The sequence below is a fragment of the Lactuca serriola genome, chromosome 1 (assembly GCF_051521515.1).
Source record: "Lactuca serriola cultivar US96UC23 chromosome 1, Lser_US96UC23_V15, whole genome shotgun sequence".
NCBI classification, from domain to species: Eukaryota; Viridiplantae; Streptophyta; class Magnoliopsida; order Asterales; family Asteraceae; genus Lactuca; species Lactuca serriola.
In genome coordinates, this window is record NC_136408.1 from 18,136,796 (window position 1) to 18,147,640 (window position 10,845).

General features: G+C 29.9%; 1 pseudogene; it reads left to right on the forward strand.

Moving 5' to 3' along the window:
* Positions 1-966: 966 nt before the first annotated feature.
* Positions 967-3,463, forward strand: LOC145052115 (F-box protein PP2-B10-like; annotated as a pseudogene).
* Positions 3,464-10,845: the final 7,382 nt, after the last annotated feature.

Here is a 10,845-nt window from a genome sequence, read left to right on the forward strand (position 1 = left end):
AATTTAATGATATTTTAGGATACTAACATGACACATGTCATCATTTAAATGGGTAGGAGGATTGGTAGGTACAAAATTAAGGTAGGATGATATTTAATTTCTCATTTGTAAATTCTAATGTTTAAAATTTCAGAAATTAAATTACCTCCTATTTTTAAGCCTAAAATTATTTCTATCCACTAAGCTTATGACAAATCACCATTCAATTTAATTTTATTTAATATATTCTTAAAATTTATATAGAAAAACAATTTAATTTCTCTTAAAATTTACGTGTCCCTTCAGTATTTTACGAGCGCATATAATGTTAGGCCCTATTAAACCTTATTAAAGAAAACCCCCACCATCACAACTCATTATTACTTTATGGCATGCTAATTATTTATCATTCGTTCCTTTATTATCTAACCTCTTCCAATTAATAATTGTTTGAAGTTTTAAAACTATGGTCGGTCATTTTATACAAAAAAAATATCTATATTAATCGATACTTAGCCTCATTATTACCAACTGATGGCTATCCGAGTCGATTCACAATCAACTCAAGACTGTCTTCCATTCATGACCAGATTGGACAATTTTATATAAGAATAAATAATCATAAGAATACATGATAAAGAGATATAGGAGATGGGTTATAGTGTCGCCGAATTTGGTATAAGCATATGCATGTGGTGCAATAAAAACATCACGAAATTATAGTTCTAATGTAGCTTGGTAGAGTCAAGATGGCTGCTCCCTAACTCCAACTGCACATGCTATGCCAGGCTCTATGTCAATGGAGAGTATGTTCTTTCTTTGGGACCCCTGTCACAATCATCTAGGGACCTTGTGAAATAACAAAGATTTGGACACATGAGATCCACATATAATTTGTCATTGTAAAAAGTTATATTTAATGGATTTGGTTAAAAATCAGTCATTTTTTTGCGTAGTATATCATATCAAATATTATAATTTTGTAACATGAATAAGTTATTTGATGATGTTAATCGATCAAAGAATCTTGAAAATATTAGGATTATGATTTTAGTTGCGTCGATCATCAGCAGCATCGCTGACTGTTCATTGGAAGATAAAGATGGGAAATTAGGAATACTCGTGTACAAACTTGTGTTGCATGTATGTTGACACATGATAAACCGACCTTTTCTTTCTATTTCAACATTATTATACTAACAAAGATGTGTCATATAACATGACAAATACATCAAATGCTCTTCTAGTTGTCGAGATTTTATATGGTCATATGCTTTGGCCTTTGGTGTCATATAACATGACAAATACATCAAATGCTCTTCTAGTTGTCGAGATTTTATATGGTCATATGCTTTGGCCTTTGGTTTTTCTGGCAATTTTTTGTATTTTATAAAGGGTAAATAGCACAAAGACATTAAGTTTATACTAAAATTCTAATTTGACACTGTGTTTTTTTCGTCTTAAATTTGACACTGTGTTTTCTAATTTTTTACAATTCTAACAATTTGACCGGTCAACCCAGTTACCTACTGACGTGATATGATAATCTATCAGTTTTGATAACGTAAGATGCTGATTAATACATTTACCACCATATAATAATAGTAATAATCAATATTGTTGCAGAATCGGTGATTGATCGTTTGATAATCTGCAATCGATTATAATTAAAGGTGTTTGGTGGAAATTGGTTAATATCGGTCGAACGCGGTTTAGTTGTCATCGGCGGTCCTTGGCGCTCATAGTAGGAAAAAAATTAAAAATCAAATTTTCAAATATTTCACCAAAATTTTTAAAATTTCAAAATTTTAAATTTTCATATATTCAAATATTATACCAAAGATTTAAAAATTTAAAAATTATAAATTTTCAAACATTTATTTTCTTAGGATATATTAAGTCTTTAAAAAGTTTTAATAATAATTTATTGTCATTGACTAGCCTCGTCTATACCAATTAATATATTAATATCAGTCGATAGTCGAACCACCGTCAAAACTTTTTTACGAACATGGTAATAAATAAAGGATAATGTCACTATAGCACAATGAACTTTTGTGATTTGTCCGACTTGACCAATTATGTTTTTTTTTTCTGCGCATTAGGTCATCTAACTTTTACTGTACATGTCAATTAGGTCATTATCGTTAGTTTTTAACCATTCCTCCGTTAACTAGTTATCTAAATTACACGAATGGCCCCTATGGTTTAAATTTCTTTCGTAATTGGTCGTTATCAGCCATGTTTCAAATCATACGACTAAAACTACCACAATTTTCAAACTCTAGGGACCAAATTGTAACATTGTCATCCTCTTCCCTAAATTCTTTCCTCTATTACTCTGATAAAGTCGCTAGGGCTCCGTTACATTACACTCACCAGCCCTCGAGAGGTAGCCGGAAGGATTCGTAGATGAAGCATTGGCACTCACTAGCTGTCGAGATGCTTCCCTGTTGTCTTCCATCAATTCCGTTTTTCGTTCGGTGGTACAGTGGGACAGCGTTTGGAAGAGTTTCACGCCGTCGGAGTACCTGCCGGAGACGGAGGACAGTGGTTCAGTCACATCGAAAAAGGAGATTTATCTGCATCTCTGCAATCATCCAGTCATCTTAGACGAAGGAAATAAAGTAAACTTTTGAATAACTTTCGTATTTCATTTAATTTGACTCTGGTTAATTTCATATTTTCTACCAATCTTCATAAACACGAAAAATGCTCAAAACAAATTAAATTTAGAGGTCTCGAAATGGGAAACAAGTTTTAAATAGTATCGATCTGATTCTCTTAATCCAATTTCAACAGAGTTTTTGGTTGGATAAAAGTAGCGAGAAGAAACGCTACATGTTAGCTGCGAGACAGTTATCAATCGCTTCTTCCGATTCCCCAAATTGTTGGATATGGATGCCAACAACAGAATCAAGGTAATATTAGGCTACTCGCTCATAGCTATTAACACCTCAAAAATTATTCCTCTATTTGAACTCCTCGAATCTCGAATTACAAATTCACAGAGGCAGCCGAACTGATCTGTGTGAGTTTGCTTGAAATCATTGACAAAATCAGTATTTCAATCTTCTCCCCTGATACAACTTACGTTGCTCTTCTCATGTTCAAAACAACACCGAAAGCTTATGGATTTGAGTACCAACCGGTGGAGGTCTGTATTGGTTTTCACGGCGACCGGAGTCAAACCCGGATGGTGTATCTCGACCCTGAAGCAGGATGGAGACGAGGACTCTGATCAATGAGAGGAATTGGGATGTTTAGCAAAGTAGGATTTGCGAATTGGGATGTGCCTCCGCCTTCTAAAGAGAATGGTTTGGAACAAAGAGACGATGGGTGGTTTGAGATTGAGATCGGAGAATACTTTAATGGCGGTGGTGATGCGGCGGAACTGGAGCTGCATGTGGTGAAGGTGAATGAAGGGAATTTGAAGACTGGTCTTGTTATTCATGGTATCGAGTTTAGGCCTAAAAAATTGTAAGTAAGAATTAAGAATTAAGAAAGTAGTTATTGTGTTGGAAATTGAAAATCAATTAGTTTGGTTTATTGGAAAACAACTGTTTTTTTTTTGTTTTTTCGTTTAGCGATATGATATGGTTGTAATTCAGAAATTGTAATGTAGTGAATATTGTTTGGGATTTTTTACATTAAAAAGTTCCGAAAGAATTTACACTTTGGTCCCTAGAGTTTGAAAATTGTGGTAGTTTTAGTCGTGTGATTTAAAACATGGCTGATAACGACCGATTACGAAAGAAATTTAAACCATAGGGGTCATTCGTGTAATTTAGATAACTAGTTAACGGAGGAATGGTTAAAAACTAACGATAATGACCTAATTGACATGTACAGTAAAAGTTAGATGACCTAATGCGCAGAAAAAAAACATAATTGGTTAAGTCGGACAAATCACAAAATTAAAGATCATATTTTTTTATTTGAGTAAATTATATTTGCGGTCCTCGATTTTTGTGACTTTCGCAATTTTATTTTTTAAGTAGTTTTGGTTACTATTTGACGTTTTATAACTGTTGATCTTTGTTTCAATGTTCTATAACAATTTTAGTCCTTGTACTAAGTAGAATACCTATATTATCTTTTATAAAAAATATATAAATCTTTATAAATTATGGTATTCAACACTTTCAAAGCCAACCCCAAATCAATTATGCTTCCTTTTTCCTTTCACCTTCTCATTCTAAAGATCCTCTTTCTCTTTCCAATGACCCGTTCACTCCCATTTTCTTTCCTTTTCTCGTGACGCATTTTTTATTGAAGATTAAATTACACGAATGATCATTTAGTTTTATAGTTTTTCTCTGAAATGATCCTTACAAAACTTTTTTCCATGAGAGGGTCTCTACGGTGCAAACCTTGCACACAAATGGTCATTACCGTTAATGTCCGTTAGATTAATTCGTAAAGTTGAAAAGTTTTTGGATAAGGAACATTTCTACCATTTTAAACTTGCTTAACCACCATTCCTTAAATTTTTACATAAGGACCATTTGAAATACTACAATTTTAGTCTCTTCCATTTTTTTCTTTTTACATTTTCAACCATCTTTTTTATACAACTTTGTTATTATATATTTTTTCATATATAAATAATTTTTGTTGTCTAGATTTTATCTAAAATATTTAAATTAAAATATGTAATTAAATATTTTTGTTATTACTTTTTTTATTTAAAACTATTTGAAGAGTAAAAACATCATTTTATTACTTTTTAGTTTTCATATGATGTGTTATTATAAAAAAAAATATGTTATTATAGAAATAATAGTATGTTGCTATTTTATTTTAAAAATATAAGTATGTAGTTTTAAGTTTGAAGATAAAAATATATTTCGGTTTTGATTTCATAATATAAGTACACAAAATTTTATATTGATTTGATATAATTTTTTTTGAACGGAGCTTCGATATAAACTTTTGATATTTAATTTTAAAAAATTATTTTTGAATATATTCCTTAATATGACACAAACTTTTCAAAGCAAAATTAAAAAACGTTTGTTAGCTAATACTTAAGTATGCTACTACAAATGCTAAGATAATTAACGATATGAACAATATGATATTAATTCAGTTTAATTCATTTATCTAATAGAAAATAAAAATATTTTATATATTTATAAAAATGAATTAAACATAATTAATGTCATATTAAACGGAACTAAATGAAAATAATATGACATTAATTTTGTTAAGAAAATTATTTTCCCTTAAATAAAACAAATTAAACAGAATTTAGTTTCATATTATTTATATGGTTAGTTATTTTAGCATGTGTAGCAACCAAGTTAACTATTAGCTAACAAATGTTTTTTAATTTTGTTTTGAAAAGTTTATGTCTTATTAAGGAATATATTAAAATTTTGATAAACTAAATTATTTTTGTTAAATTTAATATCAAAATTTTATATCAAAGCAATATAAATTTTACTATGCTTATATTATGAAATCACAACTGAAATATATTTCTATCTTTAACACAAAACCACATACTTAGATTTTAAAATAAAATAGCAACATACTATTATTTTTATAATGACGTATTTTTTTATAATAACACATCATGTTTTTTTCATAAAAATAAATATATTTGTATAAGATAAATAAAGATAAATCTTAAAAATTACATCATATAAAAATTAAAACGTAATAAAATGATGTTTTTACGTTTCAAATATTTTTAGATAAAAAATAGAAACGAAAATATTTGATTATGTATTGTAATTTAAATATTTTAGATAAAATCTAGACAAAAAAAATTATTTATATATTTAAAAAATATATAATAAAAAAGTTGTGAAAAAATATGGCCTAAAATATAAAAAATAAAAAATAAAAGACTAAAATTGCAATATTTCAATGGTCATTGTGTAAAATTTCATAAATGGTCATTAAACAAGTTTCATAAAATGACAGAAATAATGTTTATCTAAAATTCTTTCAACTTAACAGATTAATCTAATTGTCATCAACGGTAAAGATCATTTTTGTGCAAAGTTTGCTTCGTAGAGACCCTCTGAGGGTAAAAACTTTTGTAAGGACCATTTCAAAATAAAGCCTATAAAGCTAAAAACTTTTGTAAGGACCATTGAAATAAGAAGATATATTAGATCACAAACAACATAACACTAGGAAATACCTTATTGAGACAAGATAAACTAATGTTTAAGAAAATGTAAACTTTTTGTAGAAAATAGAAATCATAACAAACTATTACCATACTTAAACTATAATAAATAAAAGAAAAAATTGTTAATTATAGAAGATCTAGGGTTTATTTTATTAAAAATAAGGAAGAATATACACTATATTGTCTAAAAATATTGCATATTATGATATGTAAGCCTGATCTTTGAGAATATTCATCCTTTAACTTAAAAAAATAAGTTCCATAACCTTCTACTTCCAACAACCTAATAACTTCGACCAATCTTGAAATGAACTAGATAAACCATACTTAGTCAAACATAAATTTTATAAAAAAAATCCTTTTATAGTTTTAATTGGGTTTAATATATATATATATATATATATATATATATATATATATATATATATATATATATATATATATATATCAAAGTTGTAAAAGTCACTAGGCGGTGGTCGGACGATCGGTTGGGGTTAAAGAAATAATCGGTCTAGGTGGAGATTAATCGACGCATAGGTAGAGACCTTTAATGGTAATATAATTTATTTTTTTAAAATTAAATATTACAGATATCCTAACAAAAAGAAGTAAACAACCATAAAACTTTGGCATATTCGGTCTTCTAAATATTTAAATCACCATATATAATAATTTTTAGACTAATTGGGGATTTTTTAACAGTTTGTCATCATTAATTATAGTTTAGTAATTCAATATCATAAATTTGACTACTTAGGGAATTTTTTGAAAATTTTGACTGTTTGACCTTTTTATCGGTTTAAACCCTTTAGACCACCTAGGACCATGTAACACCCAGTTCTAGGTAAGCACCATTTTGCAATTTCTGATTAAATTCTTAAAGTTTAAACCCTGGTCAAGAAATGAGCACTTAGGTGTCACGACGTGACCCCAATTGGAAGAATCACTCATACCCTTGAGACTCACGACGCGATCCCTTATGGTTCACGATGTGAGACCTGTATGTGAGGTAAACCCTAGTTTTTGGGGATTTATTCCGTATTTAAAGGAAGTGAGGGCTAGGGTTAGCCCACCCTTAGCCTCCATCACCTCCTAATACTCCCCCTTTAAACCCTAGCACCTTATAGTTGATTTTGAGCTCATTTGTGGTGATTTCTAGCAAAGAAGAAAAAGAGGACGAGCATCTAGTACACCATCTTAGCATTCAAGCCTCACCACCATTCATCTTCACACCTTATGGGCCCTTGTGAGTTTCCAAGTTCAATGCTTTATGGGTTAATAAGCTTAGATCTATGTTTTTATGCATTATCTTTCATGTCTAGGTTGATATAGTGTTTGGGGTCCATAAAGTTGCCAACTTTATGGATCTACAGTGCCCCTTTGATGATATAAGTGTTGGATCTGAAGTATGGTTGGGTTTTGAGACTCATACGTGAGCTCCTAATACCATTTTTTTTCCTTTTTGTACCCTAGCTTGTGTTTGGGACATGCATGTCCAAAAAGCCATGATATTTATGATGTTCTGAAGTACAGAAGACAATTTAGAAGTTTTGGTTGCTTGTCTAAAAGGATTAAGAGCTTATCTATTAAGTTATTCAGAGCACTTCTCAAAAAGTGAGCACTTATGGCTCACAACATGAGAATGTAATAACCCGATTATCTTGTCTTATTAGGTCACAACATGACGACTAGATAGTCACGACTTGACACGACTTGATGACTGGCTGTGTGACTTTTGAGTATGGATTTTGACCAATGAATGTTGACTGTTGACTGAGTTTGAATTTAGGTCAAATAGAGTGATTTGAGTAGTAGATTAAGGATTTGTCCATGTTTGTTGTATGGGTGACATGCAGATCCCGTATTTGGATCAGCGTTTAGTTCAACTATCTTTCAGACATTGAGGTGAGTATTCCTCACTATACTTGTGGGTTGAAGGCATCAAGGCCGAACCACTAGCTTATGTATCATGGTATTTAGGATGATGTTGTGTTGGTTATATGTTAGACTATTAGATATGTATAATTACATGTATTCATTGGTGATATGTTAGAATAGTGTATATGTATGATTACCTATACTTACTCGTTATTGGTTATAGTTGTATATGTTGACATGTTATTGTGTTATGGGGTTGAGGCGGACCTGCTTTGTGCTGAAGGCCAAGATACCCGAACGACCTAGTTGATATTATAGACCCAAGGGAGCAGTCCAACTTATGTTGTAGGCTCGGGAGCGGTCCAGCTAGTAGCTGAAGGCTCAATGACGGTCCAACCTAGTGTTGCGGGCCTAGTTGTGTGCATTGTATTATTATGTTGTTGTGTGTGGTATTTTGAGGGAACTCATTAAGCTTTGACTTACAGATTGATTTTATGGTTTCAAGTACAATAGCGGACAGGGGCAAGACGAAGGCGTGATTGTGCACATCATTATGAATTTTTATTTGACTTATAATTTTGGGATACTCTGATTTATGATTACGGTTTTGGAAACTATGTTTCTGTGTAATTTATGGATTTTAGGGTGGTTTTAAAAAAGCAAAAATTTTGTCTTGATTTTTGGAATATTACAGACTGCCTACAGTCGCCTAGAAACGACTTGACCTAACTCAACTGACTGGCATTAATCCTAGACAGTAAGAGGCCGCATATGCCAATTTTTACAACACTAATATATATATATATATATATATATATATATATATATATATATATATATATATATATATATATATATATATATAGAGAGAGAGAGAGAGAGAGAGAGAGAGAGTTAGGTTCAAATGTTTTTACTATCTATTGTGTGCTTGTAGGATTGATTCTGGACCAATCATTTTAGTTATTTTAAAAAAGTAATTAATGCATATTAAATGCTGAAGTTCTAATTAATGCTCATTATATCTTTAATATCTAATATGCATTAATTACTTTCTTAAAATAACTAAAATGATTGGTCCAGAATTAATCCTACATGCACACAATAAATAGTTTGAACAATATAACCTAACCCTATATATATATATATATATATATATATTATATATATATATATATATATATATATATATATATGGGTGCGATCAACATAGAACAAAAAAATCTATTAATTCTTTTAAGTTACTATCCAAAATAGAACAAAAAAAATCATAGAACCATAAAACCACCAACAAAAATCAAAATCTATTAATTCTTTTAAGTTACTATCCAAAATAGTATGAGATCATTAAAATACATATTTATGGTCATTTATGAACATTTATATGTATATGTTCATTTCTAAACATATGTATTTGTAAATATCCAAACATAGGTATATGTACATAACTTGTTGCCAAATTAATATTCATAATTGAACATTTATACAAAAATTCATAATAAGTCAAGTTCATACATGTTCACTTATGAACATTTATACAAAAAACAAAAATTCAACAAATATACACTAGATTAATTTGATAATTTAACGTTCATATTCGTATATATTCATAACTGAACATTCACACAAAGTCATACATGTTCATACAAAATCAAACATGTTCATACAAAATCATGCATGTTCATAACTGAACATTTATACAAACTCTTACATGTTCATACAAAATCATCCGTGTTCATAACTGAACATTTATACAAACTCATACATGTTCTATGTTCAAGCTTTGTTACATTTCTAACTTTTATACAAATTCACGCATGTTCATAACTGAATGTTAATATTCATATATGTTCATAATTGGACATTTATATAAAATCATACATGTTCATAACTGAAAGGAGGACGCTTTCTTTAGCTATTTGATATTGTTCTTGTGACTTCTTGAGTGTAATGAAAACCTTATCTCGAACCATCCATGATCACTGCACCTAAAACATGAGATTCGTTCAAACAAAAATGTTAAAATTTCAACAAATGATGACTTTATTACTCAATTTCAATACATATTCACCTATGAACATATGTCCATGAATGAACAAATGCCCATGAATGAACACTATTCAATAAATATTCACTCATGACTATAAAGATTACTAAATGTTGAAAATTTAAAAAAAAAAGAATGAATAAAAAATAAAATGAAAACACAAACTCACAATAGGTTCAAGTTCTTGATATCCCCCAAATAAGTAGGAATCTCACTATTGACAATATCCTTTCTGTTTAAGTCATTTTTACAATGTGAAGACAAATGTGACTTTATAAAGATATGTTAAAATGAGTAAAAATATACACAGAGGGTGGTAACTATTCATTTATGTTAAGACAACACCAAAATAGAAAGCAACAGGTAGCAGCCAAGAATAAGTATGAACAACAGACAACCAACCACTTATGTCCATTCCATCTCCTTCAAAAATAATCACCAATGCATTCTTTAAAACATGAAAAAAAATATGAAACAAAAATACAAACTTACAATATGGATTAATGAGAAAACATGTGTCCTTCACTTTGAACAAAGTGTTCAAACATATAAATTATTAGATAGAAATAAGGAGTTGATGGGGGCTTAGGAGAAGTATGCAGGGGACCTATAAAAGATTTTAAGTATGTCTATTCTTTTGGTGATAGAAGATTTTATTGATCACCATTGGTTGGTTACAAAGAAATTAGGTGTTAATGGTGCCTAATAATCACCGTCGACTAAACCCTAATCCATCAGCATTGCCATAAATCGCTGACGAGGAGGTCGCCTTCAGATTTTTTTTCCTTCCGATCAC